Source organism: Ochlerotatus camptorhynchus, unplaced genomic scaffold (genome assembly GCF_037179485.1).
Source record: "Ochlerotatus camptorhynchus isolate MF236.1 unplaced genomic scaffold, CSIRO-AGI_Acam_v1.1 ptg000105l, whole genome shotgun sequence".
Lineage (NCBI taxonomy): Eukaryota > Metazoa > Arthropoda > Insecta > Diptera > Culicidae > Ochlerotatus > Ochlerotatus camptorhynchus.
This window is the reverse complement of record NW_027040595.1, coordinates 392,161-419,911: the sequence shown is the minus strand read 5'-3', so window position 1 is coordinate 419,911 and position 27,751 is coordinate 392,161. Positions and strand designations below refer to the sequence as shown.

Genomic DNA, 27,751 nt, shown 5'->3' with positions numbered 1-27,751 from the left:
GCGAGGCAAAAACCATTGTAGACCACTCAAAGCTATTTTTCCTATTACTACTACAAAATCAAAAAAACTAAAAATCCATCATCACCATCGGGGCAAACAATGTAGTTTTTTGTATATGCTACACAAATTGCTAAAATGTCTTTATGACTGTCTCCATACAAAATAATCCATAAATAATAAAAATTTAGCTGCTCAATAAACAGCTTTTACATGTGAAATGCAGCGTCTCTTAAATTCTGTAAGTGTAGTTGCACGCTTGATGTGTCTAGGCATCGAATTGAAAACATTTATACCTTTGAAAAATAATGAATAATGAGGACTTTTTGGCTGGTGAACAGTAGTTCAGAATTTTCTCACTACGAGGCGGATTCGAACTTAAGGCGGATTCGAACTTAACTTAAAACTTCGAACACGAGGCGGATTCGAACTGGCTCACAATCTAACACTGGTTCTTAGCGGCCCCGGTGGTGTAGTGGTAAGCGTTATTACCTCTCACCCCAAAGGGCCTGGTTTCAATCCCAGTCGACGCCGCCGGGATGTTCTGTGGCATAACATTTCTGATCACACCTTCCTTCGGAAGGGAAGTAAAAGCCGTTGGTCCCCGGTTCATGAGTTGATGGGTCGATAGGTGGGGTCCAGGTGTGGGAGCTGCCTCCCTGACGTCGGTAGCATTGGTGCTCAGCACGGAAAACAAGATCGACGGAAAACAAATCAAGGAAAAACATACTGGTTCTTAATTCCTGATTTTCTTAATACGAGTTTCAATTCCGTTCAAACACATTGAAACGGCATCGGATTCACTTCGGCATATGGATGAAGACAAAAAAAGAATATTCGCTAGGAGCACTTCTTTTGTTTTTTTTTAGATGAATGGATGTAAATATTCACATTATGCGTTCTCATGAGACTTTGATTTGTAAATTTTTAATTGAATTATCGTACCAAACATATGATTGGTTTGTTTAAGTCGAAATAAGTGATACATTTGCTCGACATGACGGAAATGGGGGCACTTATGTCGAAGTAGTTCTCTATCCTAGTAGTCTACAAAACTGAGTACATACTTAAAAAAACCCCAAACCAGGCCAAATCATGGTCATAAAAACTCTAAAATGCTCTGGGAACACCACAAGACATACTAAATCGCCTGAATGGTCATAAACGTTTAAATAGCAAACCTAAAATGAAAATAATCTGAAAAACGCCAAAATGGCCATAATATGCCAAAAATAGTCTACAAAACGCCAAAACTCATCTTAAGATAACTGAAACGACCTATTGAAGCCAGAATAATTCTTAAATTAAATGATAAAACAATTTTAAAAACGCAAAACTAAACGTCTGTAGCAAGATTAAGTATTTAAATAAATGTCCACGGATCAGAAAATCAACCACTTTCCAATTCAATCGCATCAAACAGCACATACTCCAATCGAAATGACTAATTCTTGTATTTCCAGCCGAGCACTGCCTCAACTCAAGGCAATGTCGCTCTCAGCAGTACAAAGCATCATTCCACCGGAATCTATACTGTAAATACACAAAACGGCGCTGAGCTTCCACGGAATAAAAATTCAAACCAGTGACCTTTTCGCCACCCACCATCAAAAACAGCACTCGAAAAAAATAAATTAGGTTGTCGCTAGACAAATTTACCAACCGTTCGTCACGCGATGTCAGTCAATTGTGAACAATCTCGATGACGAACGATGATGATGGTTGCAAGTACCATTGGCGAAATGATGTTGACTCTAGGTCAAATGGCGCCCGAAATCAGCCAAATCAGGAAACTAATTACAATAGAGAGAGAGAGAGAGAGATTTAGATTTCGATGCATTTTCGAAATGACAGGCGACCACCGAGCGAGCGAGCGGGAGGGCGGGCAATGACTGTTTGCTGTTGTGTCAAAGTGACAGCCACAGGTAAACAAGATACAGATGTAGCACACGGTGAAGCGGAAATTCCTCCCACGTTATTTCACACTCGTTCCGCATCGTTGCACAGGGCGAGCGAGACAATTATCTTTATTCGATATTTATTTCCGCTCCTGTCGTGTGTGGGCATGTGCATCACGTGTGTGAGTGTGTATGTACATGCAATTCCCACGTGAACTTTTCCCCCTTTCGTAGCCTCTGGTGGTAAAGACATAGACAAAAAGGGAACTGCTCGAACTGCGATGGAATAGCATCGGAACATTGGTCTATCGGTGCAAGAAAATGCAGTTAGCCAAACACCACGTCTAATTGTCTGTGACACCTCGCCGTCGTCGTCGACGTCGCGTTTAGAGTTGGGTGAGTTAACTGAAAACCGGCCACGTAATTCTTCTTCTATAGCCGCCGCGAAAATTAAGCTACACAATCAAAACGACCGCCAACAACCCCCGGTTCGTGTGCTACACAATTGGGGTGCGATTGGGCCGCTGCCGCTGTTGATTTGGCCATTTCGCCATAATTAATAAGCCACTGACTGCTAGAGCTACTAGTCGCGGGGAGAGCGTGCGTCCAATCAACACACACACATCCAATGCCACATCGCCGCCGCCACCGCTATATGCAATGGTGGAAACGAATTTTCACAATTAAATTTCCCGCCGCAGTCATCGTCGTCGCCCTCGTCGAAGCGGTAAGCCGCGAGCTTCGAAATTAGTGCAATCTTCGATTTTCCGCTCAAATTGATTTAATAAGATTGGCAAATTATCAAGGCCGATTTTCTCACGCGTTGTTCGATGGTTGCATAAAAGTAACCGTAGTCGTCGTTGATGAGGCATCGGTATGCCTGCGCAGCTGTTAGCAGCCACAACAGCACAGCTATACGCGGCGATAAGATACGGAACTCGGGAAAGTACCATCCGCCAACGCATTCCAATACCTGTTAATACGTGTCGATGTGCATAGTCACCCGACCCAAAGAAACTTGAAGGACGTGATCTAATAATGATGAAATTAAAAAAAAAAAAACAACTCAGTGAGTTCAACAACCAAACGCGAAGCAATAATGTATTGCATCACATGGTGTATGAACGGCAGTCACTCGCTGCGGCCGATGACGCACCCCTCGCAATCGAGAGAATACACGTCGCGACGCGGCACGACAATGACGTATGCAATGGAATTTCTCAACTCGTCGATGTCACCTATCTGCCTATTGAATGTTCCAGTAGCCATGTCGATTATTTATATCCGTATTGAATCAGCAAACGACCTTGTCTATTGTTATAGGTGCAGTAACCGACGGACGGCGGCCGAATTCCAATCGATATTATCCAATTCATCATGACTGATATGAAGCGCCGCCGCGCGAAAATGGTTCTCGATCTAGCATCCGCTTAGCAAGAAGGTTATAATTTCATTTCACTCTCTTTTATTAATTTCTCCTCGGAGCCGCCACCCCGGCTAGATGGTAGTGGTCAGCACTTTCAAGCTCGATGAATGAATGGCCTTCAACAGCCCACGGAGCAGCCCTCCCCATGGGAGGCCCCCGAGATCTGCATCTCCCCAAACACACATAGTCCGTATTTTAATGAATGAGCGTAGGATCTCCCATGACGGCGGCGGTGGTGGCGGCGCGTGGATCAAGTAGACTGATTGGACGAAGGCGGAATGAATTAACCGATCATGGGCCTTCGCTTTCCAGCCGTGGAGTCGATTCTGCAGCTCCCGTCGTAGAATAGAAAGGCGCAATGGGTGAGGGCGCGTTCCGCGTCTCGTTCCCGCGTGTGACGCACGTCCTAACATGTTCAATCATGAGCCTCCGCGCGGATTTTGGCGAATAAGGACTGAAGTCTGCTAGATGACGGTTTGTTTGCACGCGCCGCTTTTCGGGCTGTCTACGGATTTTATGAATGAACTACAAAAATGGGAACAAGCGAGGCGAGATTTTACGTTGCAATAATTCCTCTGTCGACGAGGCCGTGGAAAAGGAAAGGGGAGAAAGATCTATTTCTTCGACCGGTTTTATTCCACCACTGTTGCCCTGCTGTTTCGGTGGTGTAAACAGATAGACAGACAGCGTAGGTGCAGCACCGCTGCCAAGCGCACTGATTTGGTATTGAACAGAAATAAAATTACAGGGTGGTCAAGGATAGGTGTTCGTCGTTTCCATCGCAGTAATGACAGAGTATCGTTTTCGGTAATGAGTGGTTTATGTACTTTCATACAGCGTGAAGGTCACTGGGTGCCGTTGTAAGATTTTTGATCGATCAGAAATCCTAAAATGTCTGAAATACTTTTACTAGCTTTGTAAATGCTGCTCATTGCTGCTTTCAGGTTTACAACAATTGGCGTGGCTTTCAGTTTGGTTAATTAGGAAACATAAGAGGTGGAATGCTACACGATCCTAGATCGGGATAGGCCAGGATAGAGGCTCATATTTGAGTTATCAATGCCTAACTAGCACTGGTAACCAGCTCGGGTTTGATTAGATTCCTTGGTTCTTGATGTTCAGCTTCTATTGAACTTATTGATTGGGTGGTGTGCATGGCTCATGACTCATGGCTCTCTCTTGATTTGCCATGATTGCTTTGTGTATTATTATTTATTTAGTATCTCTAAAGGTGGAAAAGCTGAAGGGTGCAATGGGCGGGACATGTTGTGAGATTGCCGGATTACAAGTGAAGCAAAATTTAGACAGATTAAGACGCTCAAGAAACTGGAGACAAGCAGCCACGAACCGAGTTAGTTGTCGTCACATTGTACAGCAGGTGAAGTCTCATCGAATAACGTTGAACCTGGAAGATTATCCCGATAGTGATACTGGTTTGCGTGGGCGTTCTTCGGTTCGCGTGGAAAGGACCTTACAAGTTTTGTTTACAAAAGCTTTTGTGCCGTTTTCAAATGCTACGCCTGAGGTGTTCGTTTAATTAGTCTATCAATAGTTGGCGCAACTTACATGACCTATCAGTTACTTGTACTCCCCCCTATTCTGCGAGTCACGTGACTCTCTCTCACCGGTGAGGTGACAATTGTCACCTCACCGGTGACAGAGAGTCACGTGACTCGCAGAATAAGGGGGACTGTGTAAGCAGCTTTCGGGTTCATGTGCTTGATGCTTGGTTCATATTCTTTACTTACACTTAGGTCTGCAATTGTAGACTTTTCAATACACTTATGCATCAACTCTCAAAGCTAAGCTCTTCAAAGCTTAATTGAAACCAATTTTGAATCTTCAGCACATAATTTCTTTAGCTGGATCAACGTCGTTCAAAATTTGACCTGCATACAATGTTAAGCCAACTAACTCGGTTCGTGGTGACTTATCAATAGCATATTGAGCGCCCCAAACAAGGAAGCCGCTATAGAAGTGTTCAACCATTTTTGAGCATTGGAGAAATAAATATGATTCAAACCAATACGGTGAGCTGTGAACAAGAATTCTCGTACAATCAGACAGAACCATAATTCAGCGTTTATCAATCTTTGAATTCGGTAGGTCACCGGTTCTTTTTCTTCTTTACATTCAGCAGTTACGTACAGCCACTACGTATAGATGCTCTTCCACAGTTGTTAATTGAGAGCTTTCTAAGTCTGTACCATATTGGCATAAGTATAATTTTGGGGCAAGTACAACCATACTATATGACCTGGAAAGTCAAGAAATGTTTCAACCCGAAAAAATATTTAACCGGACGGGCAATCGAACCCAGCTGCCTCCAAGATAAAAATCGCTAAAACGGACTCAACTGCACAAAATTTGACAATTCACCTAAAAAAATGTTATAAATGGCCTTGAAAGTGACAACTTTAATAACGCTGAATTACCCGTAAACACGCCAAAATGGTCTTAAAATTGCCATAATTAAGGTCTTTGAAATATCTCTAAAAATATAGCAATAATTTCGCTTCGTAGTTGCTACTCCGTTACTGATCAAAACTAGTAAAATTAAAGCTTGGAGTTAGATTTCAACCTTCAATGTACACTGATTCACTGATTCAATCTATTTATAGATCATTACAGATGCCAGCCCTGTCATCGCGGTCTTTTCTAAGGGGAAGCATGATTTGCTCGACAATCGTTGTTATTAGAGACCGAGTTCATCTCTGCATCTCCACAATTACCACGGGAAGGATAGGATCAGGGTTCAGTGTGGTAAGTGATATGATCAATAAAGCAACAGACTGTTTTAATTTAAATTTATTGTAGATATAATAAGGCAAAATGAAAAATGCGACGATCGAACAAGCCTGGGATTGAACTCAGGACCTCAGTAAGCAGCCGAGCCTTGTCGACCAAAAAATCATAATTGCATTAACGCTAAATTGGTAAATATGTCGAAATGACCTTGGCCACCTTCATGACTGATTTCACATTGCAAATCAGCCGTCATAATTGTAATTTGTGCATTCTCTAAATTTTTTAACGATTTTAAAGATCTTTAAAACAACACAATCATCTCAAAGTCAAATTAGCCGTAAAAAATGTTAAAATAAGGTAAACTGAGATTAAAACAATGTCAAACAAACATTGTAAATTTTCTAAAAAAAATCTAAAATTGCTACAAAATGTCAACATGACCTTACAGTCATGTAAAATGTATTAACGCCTAACAGGCTCTAACAGTTGCCGTTAAAAACTCAAAATGGCTTAAAAGGAGCGAAATAGATGAAATAACTTCAAAATCAACTGAAAACGCCAGAAAAACATGAGCCAGCCTTATGCTCTCTAGTCGCTATAATTAGGACCATAAAAATTTCAAACACCATAATAGCTTTAAATGGCTAGTTACGCAAGAAAATGCATAAAAAAGTACATAAAATGTCAAGAAAGTCGAGAAATTGTAACGCCAAAATGCATTTGGAGCACCGAAAAATAAATTTCAACGCCTAAAACGCCATTTCTATTCCAATACTATATGTTAAGCCCAAAACCGCAAACAAGCTATTTTAACGACAAAGACGCTGTTGAAATGCCGAAAAATCCACATCAATTCAAAAAAGTGCATAAAAACGTAGGAAAACGCATAAACAAATACATTTTAAAACTAAGAGAGATTAAATTTGAGGAGCTATTTAAAAACCAAAAATGTTATTGACATTCATAAACGTCAGTTTAAGTTCAAACCAGTCTTTGAAAACGCTGTAAAAGCGAAAGAAAACATTGGCTTTGGTAAAGAAAAGTATTGGTAAGATTCGCTTATCGGTAAGATTCAATTATCGAGAGTGAAAAATATTTGAATTACCGATAATGGAATTCAACATGAATCATAATCAACCTAAATAGGTATATTCAAATTTGACGATAAATTTGATTTAATTGTGAAAAATTGTTAGTTGTGTAGGCGACTTAATATCGTAGGAAAAGATAAATTTGGCAAGGCAAAGTTAATATAGATAGATCTATTAGACTATCGGAAGGGCCAATTCGGGATGTGCATTCAGTGCAATAACTACCTGTAATCAGGTATTTTAATTACAAAAAGTTATTTATACTGAGGACAATCAATAAGCTAGATATGGATCTAAAATGACCTTGATGATATTTTGGATTAGTTAAAATTTAACTTCCACGAATTTAATAATTTCTACCATCGGTATGTTAATACTCTCTGATACACCCTGTCGTCGTCGTCGTCGTCAGTGCAAGCCAAATCTTGTTGCGAGTAAGCTGCTTCATTCATAGATCTGCAGCGGCCACACAAACCTCTGGATACCTCACCTGCACTCGCATCCCCCATAAGAAATCCCAACGAGCACACCCAGCGGAGAAAGATTTTTGCCTAACCATCGCCTACATTTCACTCGATCCCGTAGTCTTTCTCTTTTAATAGATGATGCTAAAACGATGACGCACCGCCACGGGTAGAGTTCAAACTCTGAATGCAATGTACAATACCCCCGGGATCCTATATGCGCCACACGGACGACGGGGAGAGGCTGAAAGCAGACAAATTGACAAGTGCGTGGGAAACACACAAAATTGATTCAATTATTCATCCGTGCAATCTTGACGCCAGGCCCGGCCAACCAGTACCAATATTGTATATTCGAGTGGCACAATAGCTAGGCACCTAGAGAGGGAGACGAGATGAAACGCGAAACGGATGGCTAAATCGAGAAATACTAGACAATTTTTGACGACGACGGTTTAGGTACACTCTCTCGGCCGCGTCGGTTGTTGAGCCGTCGAATACTTGAGACTTGAGACACCTTTTTACGACTGCGGGAGCACCTACGCGAAACTCCCAATTGAAAGAAATGAGAACACGGGTAGGAATCTATTACGAGTCTTCTATTGGCGCTTCCAGTACTGTTGGTTTCTTATTTGACAATTTTATGTCTTGTTTACATTAACGTTGAAAAATCATCATCGAATGCGAATGACCTTTCCAAAAACTTTCTAATCGCAATTTGAATCGAAATTTCGGCTAATGACCTTCAATTAAATGCCTCTACCTACAACGTGTCTGCAGTTCCTCGCACTAAGGGTTTGCCAGTTTTCTCATTTCACAGTAGAGCGAACATGAGTCACGGCAGTGAGCCAACACTCGGAGGAAATAAATTGAAATTGGATTACTTTCCTTAATCCTAGCTTGGTCCTCTGAGTTACGACCAAATTAAAAGGGATTAGGGACTTGTGCTAGATTCCCCAGATAGCTGGAATGCTGCATTTGATCAGAACCAACCTTCCAGACAATTTATTTCACAAGAAACCTATTCCAGACATCGGGACATAAAACTTTGGACAGTTTGGCAAGTTTCCCAAGAAAACAAAAACTCTAAAAATTCGCATAAAAACTACAACTTACCCATTGCTATCGTATCCTGAGGTGGGAGTGAATAAAACTTCTGGTTTCCTACTTTTCCTTCCGGAACGTTGCTTTCGCCGAATGCACAGAGTTTCCCGAACTTATTTGCTACCGCTGCTTCCGTCCGGAGCAGAAGACAAATTGCTTCAATAAAAAATCCTGTCCCCGTTTTCTCTTCCAAGCTCACACTAGAAAACACACGGTATTCAAAGCGCTATATCGAGGAAACACACTTGTTTTTTATATTCCTTCGACCGATATTTACCGCATCTGAGCTGCTATTGATTCTCTTCCGAACACACCCTCGAACCGACCTCGGTTTCCTTTGGCACTGGCCGTATTTCTTCTTACCTCCCCGCGCTATATTATTCAGGATACGGTTCCGATTTCGCCAACACAAGTATTATCAACATTCGCAGCTATCACGAAAATTCGATCAAATTCGTTGCTGTTATTTACCTCGATTCGTAACAATAAACTTTTTTCTTCTTCAACTGCTCTCTCTCTCTCTCTCCCCTACATTACACAATAGCCGCGCATACACTTCTCCTTGCTTCCTTTCGCCTGTTATTTTTTTTTTCCAAAACGCGAAATTCCTTAGCAGCCACAACACAAACCAAAACGCACTCGTCACTCGTCGACTTCCTTGCGCCGCGACACACAAACTCGGAATCGACTTTCCACTGTGGTGGCCTGTTAGCTAAAGCTGAGAGCAGCTGGTCAAACTCCGGAAACGGAACTTATTCGAAACGAACAACCAACGGGAAAAACTTCCAAGTGAGAACAAAGTTCCACTCCCGACGATGTCTAGCGAATGACTGGTTCGGTTTTACGCGCTGTAGCCGAACTAATATCAGCCGCAGGAGTTTTGTGTAATCCAACCAAAAAGAGCGTAGGTACGACCGACGACGAACGGAGCACCTTATTTTTGTAAAGAGGAAGTAGCCAGCAGCAGCAGCAGCAGGCACGAAACTCCGCACAAAAGAAAAACACACAACAATATTGCCGGCATGTGCGGTCTCTCTTCGGTTGTTCACGCAACGAGAGAAAAGAGAATCGCGTCGCAGAGAGGCTCTCACTCGCTCACCAACACATCGAAGGCGAAAGTAAATAAACACACGTGCCGGACTTGGTAGTGTGCTTCCGTTCTGCTTCTGCTCTCTCACCTATGCTCGATCGTAGTGATGTGTTCTTGGGAGGATGTTATGCTCTCTGTTTATGCTTTTTATGCCGCTGTGTTGTGTAGTGTGTTCGATGATGGTGGAAAACGGGAAAACAGAAGGTGCGTCACTCGCGTTCGAAAGCCAAGGTGTTTGGTGTTGTGATGACCCGTGGGGAGAACGACGATGACGACCGACCGACCGACGGGACGAAATGGCTCGCTCTCTCTAGCTCCCTTTTTCGGTGGCAGCGATCCTCGATGTGTGTGGTGGAAAGAAGCATGAACACATGGAAGGCTTGCATGCACACATGCAGGCAATGAAGATCGGATAGCACAACGGGATTTGCGTGAAAGTTTGTCACTTTTTTAATGGATATTGAATTTCGCAATTTTGTTTGCGAAATATTCACAGGTTGATAACAACATAATATTACGATCGGCTTGACGAACTAAACTTTATGTTGAAATAATATCGAAGTATCACCGTAGTTTGGCAAAATATCGTTTACAATTTAGGTTCAATAACTTGAAATCAATATGGGCCTGTTCATAAACTACGTAGACAGTTTTTTGGGATTCTTGACCCCCCCTCCCCCTGCGTAGACAATTGTCCATACAAAAAAAAAATTAAAATTTGTATGGGCCGTGGATAATTGTCAAGACCCCCCCCCTAAACTGTCTACGTAGTTTATGGACAGCCCCTATGTAGAATATCGGAAAACTCGAAATGCTTGGCTTGCAACTGTGGTGTGATGACTTGAGCATCCCTAAATTATCGAATAAACATCCACCCGGTTGTCGCAGTGCAACCAAGATGTTTATCGTTTAAATAATAAACACCGTAGCCGTGCACTTTGCGCGCGCTACATAAATTCTGCATACGCAGCATAAGTAACAACGAACTAACTCCCTTGAGCGTTGGTCTGAAGCACAGAATAAAGTCATTCAGATTATTCTTGACCGAACCTTAAACGAAGGAGTACACTGCTTACCGCAGTAAATATCACCTCACAAAATAGATAAGGAAATGCCTAATTAGATGGCTGACCGTGACAGTTCACAGTGTAAGCTGTGAAATTTTAGTGATTTTGAAGTGATGTGAAAACGTTAAAACCTGTTTCGGACAGTTGATTTGTTGACAGTTGAATTGAAGTGAAGAAATCACTAAAAAATTATCCGTGGAAATGTTAGTTAATTGAGGTGAAGAAATCGCCAAAAGACTATCCGTGGAAATGTTAGTTAATTGAAGTGAAGAAAACGAAAATTAAATCATCCGTGGAAATGGACAAAGAGTGTTGTGTGACATTAGGAAAATTAGGAAAATGCATAAACTCTAAATAGTGAGTGTAAAAAAAAGGCGACCGACTATTTTTTTTGCTAGTGTCCAAAAGTTGAAGTGCAATCATGGGGTGGTTCTCGGCTGACGAAATCGTCACGACGAACAATAACGAACACCACCTGCAAGCGCAAACTATCGCGCTTTGCATCTTAGCGGGTGTAGCTTTGAGCTACGTATTATCAAAGTTGTTCGCGAAAGTCCATCGCGGACAAACGGAACGGGTAGCCGAGCGAGCGGCTAGACTCGCTACACTACCTGTGTAAATGACATTAGTGTAGGAGAAGAACTAGTGATTAAGCGACAGACAGAAAAGTGCGCGAAATGAGTGATTAATACATCCCTCATCGAAAAAAAAAAATAATAATGGCCAGTCGAAATCTAGATGATGAAATCATCTACCAGTGCCTGGACCATTTTGAACGGGAAAGGCGGTACTGGAACCGCGTCTCAAAAAAAGGTGTAGTGTTGTCGAAGACAGAAATAACAGCGAAGGAAATGATTTTTCAATCAATTTTTCAACTGGCAGCAGCAGCTGCCCTAAGGAAGGACAATAGCAGTATCACTGAGGAAATAATGTGGAACTACCGCGAGCTGCAGTACGACGTGCAGTGTTACAAAGAGCAGCAGCGAAGAGAGGAGTCCTCATGATTCTAATATATTAATTATTAAATAGTTTTAAAACTTACAAAAAAAAAAAACAATACTAATATTATTCCTTTTTAGGTAGAAGATAAAGATGGGGAAAAGAAAATGGTGAGTCAATCCAAAATTATTTTTTTTTTCAATTTTCAATAAACAAATATAGTACATGGACATTATTACATATACACAATATAGTATAGATGGAAGATGAAGTATTGAGGTTGAAAATAAAATTGGAGACTATAGCAAGGAATTTGAAAAAGTCTCCAGCCAGGAAATATTTAAGAGAAACCTTATTGGAAAAGCGCAAGCAAGCTAGAGACTTGCTTGAAGATATTTATTTCCTACTAAATGATGTTGAACAACATCATCAAGTAAAAATTTTGACAGAAGTCAGACAAGTTTATGACTCAATTAAGCAGTTCATAGACGCCAGACTTAATGGCCCTAGAAATTTAATAAGACTTAAAAATTTGACCAAGGTCATTATTGTTTTAAACAAATTATACGACAAAAATAAAATGGCGGCACCGAAGGTAGACCTAAAAATGGGGACAGCAATTGTCCAGGTCTACGACGGTACCCAAGCAGGGCTGAGCTCATTTATTGACTCAGTCATGCTTTTTGCAGATACTGTTGATGCTGATTTTGCAGCGGCATCAGCAGCACAAAAAGCAGCAGCCACAGCAACGGTAATTCGGTTCATAAAAACCAGACTTACTGGCAAGGCTCGTGCTGCGGTTGGTGATAATCCTAGGGACATCAATGAAATAGTAAATAAACTGAAGGAAAGATGTGGGATGATAACATCCCCAGACGTCTACGTGGCAAAGCTGCACGAGACGAAACAAACTGGTGACATAAATAAATTCACAAATGATGTCGAAAATTTGGTTTTCCTACTTGAGAAGGCGTATATATCTGAAAACATTCCAGTAGAAACTGCTTACAAAATGGCAACAAAACAAGGTGTGAAAGCACTTTGTACCGGAGTCAGAAATACGGAAACCAAACTACTGCTAAAATCAGGACAATTTGAAAAATTGTCCAATGCGATTGAAAAAGCAGTAGAAAATGAATCAACAACATCATCTGGAAATCAAAATACGCAAATAATGTATGCTGCTCGTCGTGGTCACGCATATCGCGGACGCGGCAATTCATACAACAATCGTGGAAATCGTAATCAAGATTATTATGCAAACCGTGGTGGTTTTTCAAACCATCGCGGTAGAGGAAATTTCCAACGACGTCCTCAAAACAATTATTATGACAACAGGTCCAATTTCAACTACCAACGAGGTAGGGGACAGCAAAGAGGTGGCTATCGTGGTAATATGCAACCACGCATTTTTTATGCCAACGCTGAAAGCGGGCAACACGTATACGCATCACAGGTACAGAATGTACCGAATGTTAATCAACAACCACCTCAGCATCAACCACAACCTCAACAACAACATCAACAAAATTTTTTAGGCCAACTGCGAAATTATGTACAATAAATGCTTCGGCATCAAATTTTGTAAAGGCACATGTCGAAATGACAAGTTCCATTTGTACCTTTATGATCGACTCTGGAGCAGACATATCTGTTTTTAAAGTTAGCAAAATACATAATAATCAACCCATTAATATAAATGAGAAATGCACAATTTCTGGCATTTCTGGTGAAAAACTTGAAACTCTTGCATCAACTGTTACTGCATTAACATTTCAGAATGCATTAACGTTGAATCATAGGTTCCAGTTAGTACATGACAACTTCCCAATTTTCACGGATGGAATATTGGGAAGAGATTTTTTATCACTGTATAAATGTAATATAAATTATGAATACTGGATTTTAAATTTTATTTTTAATAATGCGGAAGTTAACATTCCTATTGAAGATAATCTCAATGAAGGAATAATACTTCCGGAACGATGCGAAGTAGTTCGCAGAATTCCCAATTTAAAGTTAGAGGAAGATGCACTAGTGTGCTCACAGGAAATCCAGAATGGAGTTTTCTGTGGGAGCACTATTGTATCTCCTAACGCTGTATATGTTAAGTTCATGAACTCTACTGATAAGCCTGTACTTATTCATAATTTTAAACCTAATATTAAGCCACTAAAAAACTATATAGTAGCGAATATACACAAAAATGGAAGCAATGGGAAAGAAGAACGCTTAAATGAAATTAAACAAAAAATAAAAATTGAAGAAATCCCACCTTTTGCAAGAACTACTTTTCATTCAATTATAGATGAATTTAACGATGTTTTTGCATTAGAAAATGACAATCTAACGACCAACAATTTTTATGAACAAAATATTGAACTTTCTGATAGTGTACCTGTATACATTCCTAACTACAGGAGTATACATGCACAAAACGAAGAAATTGAGTCCCACGTAAAAAACTTGTTGGACAAGAATATAATTGAACCATCTGTTTCGGCTTATAATTCACCAATATTGTTGGTGCCTAAAAAGTCGAACAATACCGAAAAAAAATGGAGACTTGTCGTGGATTTTAGGCAGCTAAATAAAAAAATACTAGCTGACAGATTTCCACTACCCCGAATTGACACTATTTTAGACCAATTAGGCAGGGCTAAATATTTCAGTACTCTGGATTTGATGGCAGGTTTCCATCAAATTCCATTGAACCCTGACTCAAAACGATTTACCGCATTCTCAACGCCTTCCGGGCATTATAACTTCACACGTTTGCCTTTTGGACTTAGCATAAGTCCAAATAGCTTTCAACGTATGATGACAATTGCCATGGCAGGTTTAACACCCGAATGCGCTTTTGTGTACATAGATGATATAGTTGTGATTGGATGTTCAGAAGAACATCACATCAAAAACTTGTCCAAGGTATTCAAAAGATTGAGACAATACAACCTGAAACTTAATCCAGAAAAATGTCAATTTTTCAAAACAGAGGTAACATATTTAGGTCATAAAATTACTGACCAGGGAATACTCCCTGATGATTCAAAATTTAACGCTATTAAAAATTATCCAGTTCCAACGAATGCGGACGAAGTTCGTAGATTCGTTGCCTTTTGTAATTATTATCGTAAGTTTGTTCCAAACTTCGCCAAGTTAGCAAAACCTTTAAACAATTTGCTAAAGAAAAATTCAATTTTTAATTGGACCAATGATTGCCATATTGCCTTTGAACAATTACGGTACCACTTAATATCTCCACCAATTTTAAGTTACCCTGACTTTTCTAAGAAATTTATACTGACCACAGATGCTTCCAATATTGCTTGTGGAGCAGTACTATCACAAGAAATTGACGAACAAGATTTGCCTGTAGCTTATGCGAGTAAAGCATTTAGCAAGGCAGATGCAAAAAAGCCAACAATTATGCAAGAAATGATTGCAATCCACTGGGCTATCAATCATTTCAAACCGTATTTGTATGGCCGAAAATTCACAATCCGTACAGATCATCGACCTCTTGTGTATCTTTTTGGAATGAAGGAGCCAACCAAAAAGTTAACACAAATGAGGTTGGATCTAGAAGATTATGATTTCGAAATAGAACACATAAAAGGAAAAGACAATGTAGGCGCAGACGCACTTTCGAGAATAGTGACATCTGACGACCTAAAGAATAAAGCAATCCTAATGGTCAATACTAGATCCATGACCAGGAATTGCAATACCAAAAATAATTACAAACCGATTACGCAAACCAAGAAGCCTGATCAACTTCTTGTGCAAGAAATCGACAATGTACAAAATGTGAGAAGAATGGTAAAATTAATTACCGAGATAAATGATGACGTCATAAATTTAAAAATACAAAGCGCAAATTATAAGAAAAATATAGTGACAATACAAATGGATAAACAATACATTGAAAATGAAAGTCAGACTCTAGAGTCTGCTCTTTCAGAGTTTAATAACATCATGATGAATATAAACGAAAAAGAAATCGCCATATCGTTGAGCGACAAAATATTTACAATAATGACGGTGGAACAGTTCAAAGAGATTTCCACTAGAATAGCCAAAAACTTTAAATTTTTGCTATATAAACCTCCAAGATTTATTAGTACAAAAGAGGAAATCGAAAAAATCCTGCATGATTTCCACAGCAGTTCCACTGGTGGTCACATAGGTCAACACAGACTTTATCTAAAGCTACGTGACCTGTACCACTGGCATGGAATGAAAATTTCAATCGCAAAATTCATAAAGGCCTGTGAAATTTGCAAAATAAATAAAATAACTAAAAGGACAAAAGAAGCATCGATCGTTACATCGACTCCTGCAAAGGCATTTGATGTAATATCGATTGACACTGTTGGACCTTTGCCAAAAACATTTAGAAATAATCGTTATTGTATAACAATACAATGCGACTTATCAAAATTTGTGGTTCTTATACCCATCCAGAATAAAGAAGCTTCCACTATTGCACGCGCATTAGTAGAAGACTTTATTTTAAAATTTGGAAACTTTTTAGAACTGAGATCTGACAGAGGTACGGAATATTGTAATGAAGTACTATGTCAGATTGGAAAAATTCTTAATTTCAAACAAACTTTCTCAACAGCCTATCACCCACAGTCAATAGGTGCTTTAGAGAGAAATCATAGATGCCTGAATGAGTATCTAAGATCTTTCTCGAATGATCACCACAATGATTGGGATGATTGGGTAAAATTTTACTCATTTGTTTACAATACGACTTCACACACAGATACGGGGTATACACCCTTTGAATTAGTTTTTGCTAGAAAAGCAAATTTGCCACAAGATCTCATATATAACAAAGTTCAACCAATTTATAATTTTGAGCAATACCATCACGAAATGAAATTTAAAATGCAAAAAGCTCATGAAAATGCTAGGAATAAATTAATTCAGGAAAAAATACAAAGAACTTCACTTTTAAATCGAAATTTGAATTCAATTGATGTGTCCATTGGTGACTTAGTATACATAACAAATGAATCCAGGAAAAAGTTAGATTCCTTTTATATAGGTCCTTATAAAATTAAAGACATTGCCGACTGTAATTGTAAAATCGAAGATTTACAGAAAACTAAAGAATTTGTAGTACACAAAAATAGACTGATAAAATTATAAAAAAAAGAGAGGGAAGGAAGATCATGAGATCAATTGAGAATCTCGAAGAAGGAGAAGAAAAGGAAGAAGAAGAAAAACTAAAAAGAAGAAAAATAAGAAGAAGAAAAAGAAGAAGAAAATGTAAAAAAAAATGTATTTGAAATATTAAACAACAGAACAGCGTTCAAGGAAGACAAAGTAATTATCAAATTTATAAAATATTTTAGAGTGCCGAAATCCTTACGCCACTCTTCCTAGAGGGGGAAGGTGTGGTGTGATGACTTGAGCATCCCTAAATTATCGAATAAACATCCACCCGGTTGTCGCAGTGCAACCAAGATGTTTATCGTTTAAATAATAAACACCGTAGCCGTGCACTTTGCGCGCGCTACATAAATTCTGCATACGCAGCATAAGTAACAACGAACTAACTCCCTTGAGCGTTGGTCTGAAGCACAGAATAAAGTCATTCAGATTATTCTTGACCGAACCTTAAACGAAGGAGTACACTGCTTACCGCAGTAAATATCACCTCACAAAATAGATAAGGAAATGCCTAATTAGACAACTCTTCATAATAATTTTGTTTAATTTTTTGCAGCCATTTAATTATTACTAGTATTATTAATATTATTATTAATATTATTATTATTATTTGCTATATTCATCTAACATAAAGACAAAAATTTTTAATGAATACAGTTATATAAAGTACGTACATTCAAATAGAAAAAAAATTACACAAATGTTGTCAAGTATTACAAAGAAGATCAGTAAATCGACGTTGCAGTATTGACACCGGTACATTGATGTCGAATAAGTGGAAAAACAATAGCTGACATGAATCTCACCGGATCATGCTGTCCATAGTGGGTGTTCAGAGATTAACAAAATTGCGTCTTCAGTCAAACACATTAAGGCATTTTTTGAGTATATTTTTTTTTTTCAAAATTTCACTGAATCAAGCTAAGAGTGTATAAAATCACAGTAGGCATTGGTTGTCAGGATAGGTTCATTTGTTTACATAATGGCGTCATCGGAGCAAGCACGTTGCGATTCGATCCTTCACGCCTGAAACGGAAATCCCGGTCTATCCGCTCCTGGCAGTTTTCGATCAATTTCCTGGGCAGGAATTTTATACCTCGGTTGACCGGAACAATTTCCTGGAAGAATGTAAAATCAAAGCCGGAATTCCCTAAAAAGTTCCTTGTCTTGTCAAATTTACCAGGAGGAGTGCCTACGGAAGAGACTAATGCCTTTTCTGGAGCAGCATGAGGTGGATTGCCTAATCTGGCCGGACTTGGCAAGCTACCCCTACTCAAATTCTACCAAACAGTGGTACCGTGAAAATGGCGTCACAGTAATTCCCAAGGAGATGATTCCGGTCAATACTCCGGAACAAATTGAAGAATACTGGTCAATTGTGAAACACATACTGGAGAAAAAGGGTGGAACCATAGAGGTAACTCTAAGACTAGAAGGTCCCGAAATAACGTGCTCAACTTTTTGGCTCAGCTCTGGTACTCTCTTCGGTCCCAAGCTAATCGATTCACCCCTCGAAACATAGGAAAAACCAATAACCCCTCATTTTATCTGTCAAACTTTCATAGCGAATCAAAACAAACATTGCGTAGTACTAGAATTTCGACTAGAATAGGGTACGTTAATCGTTTGCTTGGGACCAATAGGCTACTAAAGTGGTGAGCCAATTTAAAATCGTTAGTTTCGTATTGATTGTTGGTGGAACTGCAATTGACCTGAAGGATTTCAAGCGGAAATGGAGTTTGGCGGCCAAGTGGGCACCGGGCCAAAATCGCTTCAAATTCATGACTTATTTCCCATAAACGAGTAAATCCCATGATTGAGTAAATCGAATTTTCATGAACTTAATCTTAAATCAGTGAACTTAGTTCACGCCTGTTCAACGCGACTACACCCAACCGGGGGATGTAAGATTCGCTTACAATTATGTGGGATTCATCATCAGAGGATGTTAGTGGAGACCGCATGAACCGAGGATGCGATATACCTAGCTGCGGTCCAATGCAAGAAAATTGGAGACCGAAAACGTGGAGTGTATTAGTGAGTGAAATGAATTATGTCGAAAAAATTGGAAAAAGGTTGCCGACTGGACTCTAACCACGCACGTTGCGATTATCAGACCTGTGCTTTCTTTACTGCTCTCTTCATGCTTCTGTATATAGATAGCCTAACGGTAAACAAGAAGCGCTCATTGCCTCGCATACACGACTTCGTTTGCTTTTTCTGCTGGAGAGATTCCAGGCAAGTGTGTGCGTCATTCTACAATGTTATACATAAAAAGCTTACTGGTCGAAAGCGTACACTCACGAAATAAAAAAGACAAAAAAACCATTAAGCTGGGTTTAGACAGGGCAAGTCAATTGATCAAGTCAGTTGAATTCAACTTACTTGAACGCGAATTGAACGTGTAAACCATGCCAATACCAATGCCAATTGACTTGATCAACTCACTTGAATTGAAAAAAGTTGAACCAGGCTCAACTTTTCAAGCCAATTGAATTCAACTGAGTTGATCATTTGACTTGCCTAGTCTAAACCCAGCATTACATCGCCTGTAAGGTCAACTTCTAACATTCGCTGCGATGTTCATGAACAGAGGATGATAGGAAGTGGAACTAACATTCATTGTAATAAATTTTTGGTTTGCGTGTAGCGATTTCGTAATGCTAGGCAAAATACAAAATAAATACACGATTTCGTGATACCATGAGCCCATAATCGTAATGTTCGCTCCAAGTTCGTGAACTTGGATCAGATGCAAAGCTGTAGCTGTCATTTACAGGTTGTTATCAAACTTATCCCTATTGATTTTTTTGTGGTCACGGTAACTAACAACCCCCCTTTTCTATTGTAAATGTCTCATTAACAATAGATTATACTGTAAATAACAATAAGTTCTATTGTATTTTTATTGTTTTTGACAATAACATTTATTGTTGCTACAATAGATTTTGTTGCATTGTAACACTAGGTTCTATTGTTTTTGTATGGTAATTTTTTATTCGGGATGCAAACTTGAAAAGAACCACGACCCATTTCATGGAAAGTAGTGCGCACTAGCTGTGCGTAAAACTGTATAACTGTAACCAAATATACAACCAGACGTTTGCATTGTCGGTAGTTGCTTATTGTATTTCCTATACCCAATATACCAACTGCAGTAGATAAAATTTCAAATTCTTCATATTGATCCGAAAGTGATATTTTAGTGTCAATGCTTAGAGCATTTAAATTCAATAATTTGTCGATCATGTGCGCGTACGTGATCTTTCGTGAAAATCACTGATTTAGCGGCGAAGAGTTCGTTTCTGTGTGGCTAATCGGCACCTTCTACTGGGAAGGTGGAATAGCAGTAGTTATCATTCAGTGCTAAAATCCTCCTCTGGTTTCTGTGCGCCGTTCGAGGTACAAACGAGAAGATATACCTCCAAATCCCGGCAAATGCTCGAACAATTTATTGAATTTCAGCAAGTTCGAGTACTTTGAATAAAATCCAAATCTGTGTCATAATACAATTTTGACGTAGGACTACATCTGTGATTTCTATATAGGGGTACACTTTGTGAAAACCGAAAATGGAACATGTAACAAAATTATGAAAGATTTTGAACGTTAATAACTCAGCTGCCCCTGGACCAATTTCAATAATTTTATCACCAATCAATCAGAAATATTTCTGTATGTCGCTTCTGTAAGACTTTATTATTTCTCAAAATATCACCTTTGCAAATTGCACGAATGTGTAACTGTTACTATGATAATTAAAACTATTACCGATTGCCTGCGAAAAGCAATTTACCTAACACAGATTTCAAAGTTGAATTCCATCCGGTCTCACCAAACGGTGTTTATTCAATCAATGCGTTGTGAGTGGTGATGTTCTCCAGTACACAACGAAAGACTCCCCGCAAGCAGCTAGCTATCAAGGCTGCCCACAACCGCTGATCGGATTCAGTTCCAATCACCGTGTGTGGTGGTGTCCTGTCGTCGGCATCAGCTGCAGCAGCAGCAGTGCTTTCGGCGCGTGGCGTTGAACATTTTTCTCCAGTACACAGCGAAAGGCAGCCTGCAAGCAGTGAGCTGCAGCTCACATGAGCATCCATAGAAAGAGGAAGAAGCCGCACCGCTATTGATCGGAAAAAGTAGCTTTTCGTGAGTCGCTGTGGGCCATCTACATATGTCAAGCGCGTCATAAAAACGAGTATAAACAGAAAGAACCCCGCTCAAATTTCTATTCCTAAACAAAACACAAGCTCCTGCTTCAGTTAACAAATAAGATTTATTATATAAGACCACGTAGTCCTACGTCACCATTGCGTACAACCCCATAGGGCTGTCCCTTGTAGTTTTTTTAGATTCTAAGAACCAAAACAAAAATCAAGACATTAGACTAAGTCGGGACTGGATCGTCAAAAATGCTGCTTCCATACTTCGGATTTAAGTTTATTCCTTAGAGTTTCAGAATGTCAGCAATACATTGTTTAAAGGTTTCATGGCTTCAATCGGTCTACATATGATTGACGATAATAAATAAATAAATAAATCGTCGTAGCGGTGCCCGTTGTGTAGTGCTAAAGCGTAACTGCCTCTCACTCCAGCAGGCATGGAATCGAACGGATATTGAAAATAATGAATTTTTGCATCTTGTGGTCGCAATTTTTAATAAAAGATCAATTATTAATACCGTATATGTCATAGAGATGACTCACGGTGGTCCAAAGTCATCGAAATCATAAATTAAATTTCCAAATAAAACCGTTCGATTTTGGCACGGTTCAATTTTGGTAACATGAAATTTGCGGGCTTGTTGCCAAAATCTAACGGGTACTGTATCGGGAATTTTTAAATTGTTAATTTTGATGGATTTTCCACTTTTTATCTGACGATTTGAATATGTGCATTAACTTACCTTATATGGTAACCCACGTAACAATTTTGGATTTATCGTGCCCTTGAAGATCATAGTTTTAGCTTGAAGAGTACTTTAAAACCAAAATAAAACTTCAAATGTTACTTGAGAATTGTGCAAATTTTTCGCTATTTGATACACAACTTTAGGAAGTAAAAACTTTGTGACTCATCTCATTCATCTCATCTGTCACAAAAATAGTTCGAAAACCATTCCTATGTAGAACTCAAAATTTCAAAGCATGTTATTGTGCATAATAACATTTAAACATTTTAACCATTCGCAAACGATTTTTTGCAGTATAATGGTAATATTTTTTGTTTCATTTAGATGTTTCTTTTTACATTACTAGATAAACATTTCAAACGGTACATTTTGAAGAGAATCGATCAAAGCAGATAAAACCTTTTGAAATATTCATTGAGATTTCATTTATTTATCAAGGTTCAAATGCGGAAGCTTTGCGGCACCGAAAATTTTGATGTTTGGTTCAATCAATTAGTAATAGATATAACCCAAGTAACAATTTAATTACTATCAAACAACATTCATAAAACCCTGGTAAGGGCTGTTTGGCTATGGATGCATCCACCAAAATATCATTAAGACTAGAATCTGTCTAGTTAGCTCACCCTGGAGAAGGTGCTGAAGGGTGTATTCTTGAAGCTCTTCGAGATTGATTTACTGCAAAATGGTTGAATGACGAACGCATTGAGAACCATTTGAAAACCTATTTAAGCTACAATAAAAGCTATTTGGAAACAATAAATACCCTTTTTTGAGCCATTTTCCCCTAGAAAAGCATCGATCAAGATAGAAAAGGATTCATAAATACCATCTGATCTTATCAACATAATTAAAATAGAAACTGATCGTATAAAAATCCTGTTCAATTTCCAAAATTAATCAAATAGTTTTCTCTCAGCGGCCTAGTTTTAGGTGCCATATTAAAACTTATGTGGAATGTACGTGAAAAAAAAGTCCACCCTCAAAAAACGTCGATTTTACTCATTTTACTCAGATCGCCTCGTAGCCGAGATTTTTTTTTTTTATGATATTCGCATTTTAAATATTTGCTCAAATTTTTTCCAAAATAAATTTAAATCCAAGGAAATATAGATTGAAAATCGAAATTTATTTTCAAGGGCCATTTGTGAAAGAGTTGATTCACTCTCAAGAAATCCCTAAAAAATTCATAAGGTTTTAAAATGGCTATTATGATTTAAAGCAGCATTTATGGAGGCAAAGTTGCATGGAAAAAGTTAAACGTCAAAGTTTGCTTATCTTTCGATAGTTGCACTGTGCGATCCACCGTTCTTACAAGCGATTTTCTCGCGATGGATTGGAAGTAGATACTCAGAAAGTAAGCGATACTGTTTTACAACATTTTGTATTTCGAACAGCATTGAGCTTGCTTCTTCGAGAGCGTGGGTTAAAGGCTTGGACTTAAGTTGTGACTTCATTCGCGTGATGAGTAGACTTATGTCCAACTACTACTCGCTAGATGCTCATCTCAATAGAATAAACCTCGTGGACAGCAACATCTGTCGGTGTGGAAACGGTTGATGACATCGATCACGCAGTTTGGCAATGTACGGATAATGACGCCGCCAGAGAGCGACTTTTGAATACCCTTGAGGCCCAAGGAAGACAACCCTATGTTCCTATCAGAGACGTGTTGGGAACTCGCGATACCTGCTATATACAGTCGGTTTATGTGTTTCTTCAAATGTCTAGTATAAGAATTTAATTCCTTTGTCTTTTGTCTCTCTTTATTAGTTTTTGTTTGTCTTGTCCCCCCGTCTCGATGAGTCTCATCGTCGCCCACTGGTCACCATAGCCGGTCGAACTCCAGACGAAACTAGAACTGCACTACCGTTTATACTGGCTACAACGCTCTGATGAGACAGCGAAACGTTACCCCCAAGCTCCTCCCCTGATCCTATCCTTCGACAATGTACCTCTCTAACCTCGAGTAAGCCGCGAGTATTCGGCCCAACTCCTACTAGACATAGAATTAAGTGAATTTTGTTACAAACAAAGAACAATGAACTATCGGCTCCGTATAGCTAACGTAATTGCGCCTTCCAAATAAACGAACTAGTTAAAAAAAGCATTGAGCTTCCAAATCGTCCCCGAAAAAGATCCCCTTCTTCCGGATGGTGCACCTTCAAACGATGCAGGAATGTACGCTGGAATGAAATTTTTCGAAGAGTTAACACTTTCGCCGAATAACATCGCTGCTATGGATCGGAAACAAGCTAATCTCCGCTGACAGTTTCAGTGATTTGCTGTCGTTACTGATGCAATTTATTCCGATCGTCATATATTCGCAAGATCTGGAGAATGCCGGTCTGTTTTTAGGCTGTTTCGAAAATGTTTTATGAAAATGTCAGTCGTTGGTGGTACCGGTTGGACGGATGGACGGGCTGGCTTTTCTAAAGAAGTAAATTTAGCTGAAATCGACTTCCCTTCGTTCATTAGCATCACTTGATCTTTTCGTCCTACTTCGTCTATCCTTCGAGATTTCTTCGTCCTTAATGTTGGCTTTTATTTACTATGAGGATCCATATTTTATGTTCAATTTGTAAACAGAATATTTGGGGATGTTAAGACATTAATAAATAATTGCTAATGAAGTTTGTGATTGAAATACAGAACAGTTTTATGGAGAGATTGAGAACTGCTTTAAATTTATTTTTAAAACAAGACCGTTTTTGTCTTTATCGCCAGAATATAACAGGTTTTGAAAACAGCAAAAAGCTGAACTACTAAGCAGGAATGTTTTACACTTTGAAATGCTGCATTTAAACTAAATGGATTGTTCATATCCGTTATAAAACCATCATAAATAAAAGTGGATGCCAAATCGTAGCAGAATTGCTACTTGGGAAGTTTTCAAATTTAGTATTCAATTTTGCAAAACGTGATATATACGAAACCTATTCTCTTTTTTTCCTTGATTTTTTTCCGTCGATCTTGTTTTCCGTGCTACCAATGCTACCGACGCCAGGAAGGCAGCTCCCACACCTGGACCCTACCTATCGACTCATCAACTCATGAACCAGGGACCAACGGCTTTACTTCCCTTCCGAAGGAAGGCGTGATAAGAGATTTTATGCCTCAGAAAATCTCGGTGCCACCCCCTGGGATTGAATCCAGGCCTGCTGGGGTGAGAGTTAATCACGCTTATCACTACACCACCGGCGCCGCTGAAACCTATTCTTGATAAAACTGAGAGTGATATAATTGGAATGTGAAAAAACGGATCCGTGATAAAACCGAAATTTCACTGTAATTTATTAATGTTTTAATTTATCATTAAATGAGTTGTTGATCCATAAATACTTTTTCGTCCCTTGTCATTTATTGTTTGCCCCCTTTGACCTATTTGAGTGATGTTGGAGATAATATGAAAATATTATTCCATCAACCTTACTTTAAAACAAAAAAACTCGGCATTCACGAAACCTTCTCCATTCGAAATAGGGGACGTTTCCCGTCTTTCAGACATTATTACATAATATTTTCATTGGAACAAAAATTAATTCGGTTTTTTATTGCATACAAAACGACTTAGAAAAAAAAAATAGGTGAACAAACACTCATATTGACCCATATTTTATATTTAAAAAAATGCCACCGATGAAAAATTTAAGTAAAAAAGGTAAACCTCGATATAACGTAACTGTCACTTTTGACTTCCATCACCATATTGTGCTTATAACAATTGAATCATACACATTAATATTACCAATAGATGGGAGATTATCTCATCTGTCCGATGGTGTTATTACTTTGCTTGTTTGGATGATAGTTTGCGATAAATCGGTAATGGAAGTCAAAAGTAATAGTTACGTAATATCGAGGTATACCTGTGGTGTCAAAATGTCGAAAAAAAAAACCCTCTTTCGAATGGTGAATATTTCGTGAATTCTGGTTGTTTTGTTTTAAAGTCATTCTAACAAAGAAAAACATTCATAAACAGGCTATTAAGAGAATAAAAACCAAAATACAACTCCAAGATATGATACAAGTAATGTTCTTGTTTATTTCGAGTTAGAAACATGTTTTGAATTAAATTATTTAATTTATTTTTGTATAAAATTACACAGCAATGGAAACAGTGTTAATAAACAATATTGATCAATACTTTTACATACGTTTTATTATTTTGTATTTAAATCCTTTAACTGATTTATTACGCTATGTTAAATACTTCTATCTATTTTTGTCAGCTAAGCAGGATAATTTACGTATTTTTTTTTCCTTGGATTTGTTTTCCGTCGATCTTGTTTTCCGTGCTGAGCACCAATGCTACCGACGCCAGGAAGGCTCCTACACTTGGACCCTACCTATCGACCCATCACAACTCATGAACCGGGGACCAACGGCTTTACTTCCGGCGTGATCAGAGATGTTATGCCTCAGAACATCCCGGCGGCGCCGACTGGGATTGAACCCAGGCCTGCTGGGGTGAGAGGTAATCACGCTTACCATAATACCACCGTCGCTTATTTACGTATTCTCATCAGTCTAACGAGCGTCCGTGCTTCTATTAGCATTTTCTCAACATCACGCACATATTTGACGTATTTGTTTGTTTACGTTTATTTGCTACTCTATCCATTCCAATCGACAAAATTGTCCAACGTCTTTACAACGCTTCGAACTTCCCAGGTAAGTGTGACTATTGCCGGCAACTTCTTTTTCTTCGGCAACCCTTGCATTTGAACTCCGTATTGATCTGCTGTTCTATTACCGGATTCTCTAAATCAGCCACATGTCAACATGCGTTTGCTTAGTCGTAACAATCTAATCACATTGAAGCTGAAAGACTAAGGAATCGTTTGAATACATAAAACGCAGTGTTTTGGTGAGAAAATTTGACAGCTACCGTGGGTTGCTATTATAAATATGGCTGACCGAATGTCGAATTAAAATGAAACTTCAATTTGCTTATGCTTTGAACATCGAATGCACTGAATGTATAATAAAAATCGAATATTACTAAAAAATTAAGTTCACATTCGATTTCTTTTACTAAAAATATGATGTTTTCAATTGTGCAATTTTATCCATACTATTTTGTAAAATCAAATTCATTGCATCAAGCTTCTTCTAAAAACCAATGAGTATTATAGAAGTAAAATGTAAATATTCACCATACATTTGCAACCACACCGCAAGTGGAGGAGTACGGCTTAAGCACTTTAAAATTCCCCAGAAGAATGAGTGTTGTAAATTGATGAAGGAAACATTAATTCAATTCGTTGGAAGGATAAAATACATTTTCAACATGTTTAAAGCATTGAGATGTGTTATAGTCATATTCAAGAGGTGTAAATCAATCAAACTTGACTTATGTTCTATATTGACCCACCTCTTGCGCTTTTTCCGTTATAAATGCGATGGATAGTAGTGACTAAACTTAAATTTTTACTATTAAGATTGTCATATTTTTTTTTATCTTTATTAAGGAGCCTTTCAGCCCTGGGCTGGTTCGTCTCCGGCGACGTCATGTCATAAATTAGTTATGTAAACTCGTTTATGACAAACTGTGTTACTTTAAGAAAACTTGGGTGCATTGAACCGTTTCAAAATCATCAATAACGTTAGGTACATACACACTTAGAAAAATTAACCTAAATTAATTATTTAGGTGCTCTGAGACTGACATATACGAGTGTAAATTTTGACATAAAATTGAGTCATAATAGACGAGAAATTTAGCTCAATCAAACGTAATTTCGAACTTTCCAGTCTCGGAGCACTTAATTTTACATGACGTCTCATCCTTTATGTCAAAGATGGGTTAGGTATTTATAAGTGTG

The 27,751-nt window shown here is 38.7% G+C and overlaps 1 protein-coding gene across 2 annotated transcripts in view; it reads right to left on the bottom strand.

Annotated features, from left to right (window-relative positions):
• The window catches only part of stet (stem cell tumor), a 300,983-nt gene that overhangs the window by 62,015 nt on the left and 211,217 nt on the right, over positions 1-27,751 (bottom strand). The window contains exon 1 of one of the 2 annotated variants that reach the window (XM_065219504.1): positions 8,741-9,589. The exons of the other annotated variant lie outside the window; for it this stretch is intronic. The gene's annotated coding sequence lies outside the window, so the exon portion shown is untranslated. Of the gene's footprint in view, positions 1-8,740; positions 9,590-27,751 lie in introns of those variants that run through there. 2 annotated transcript variants of the gene reach the window in all.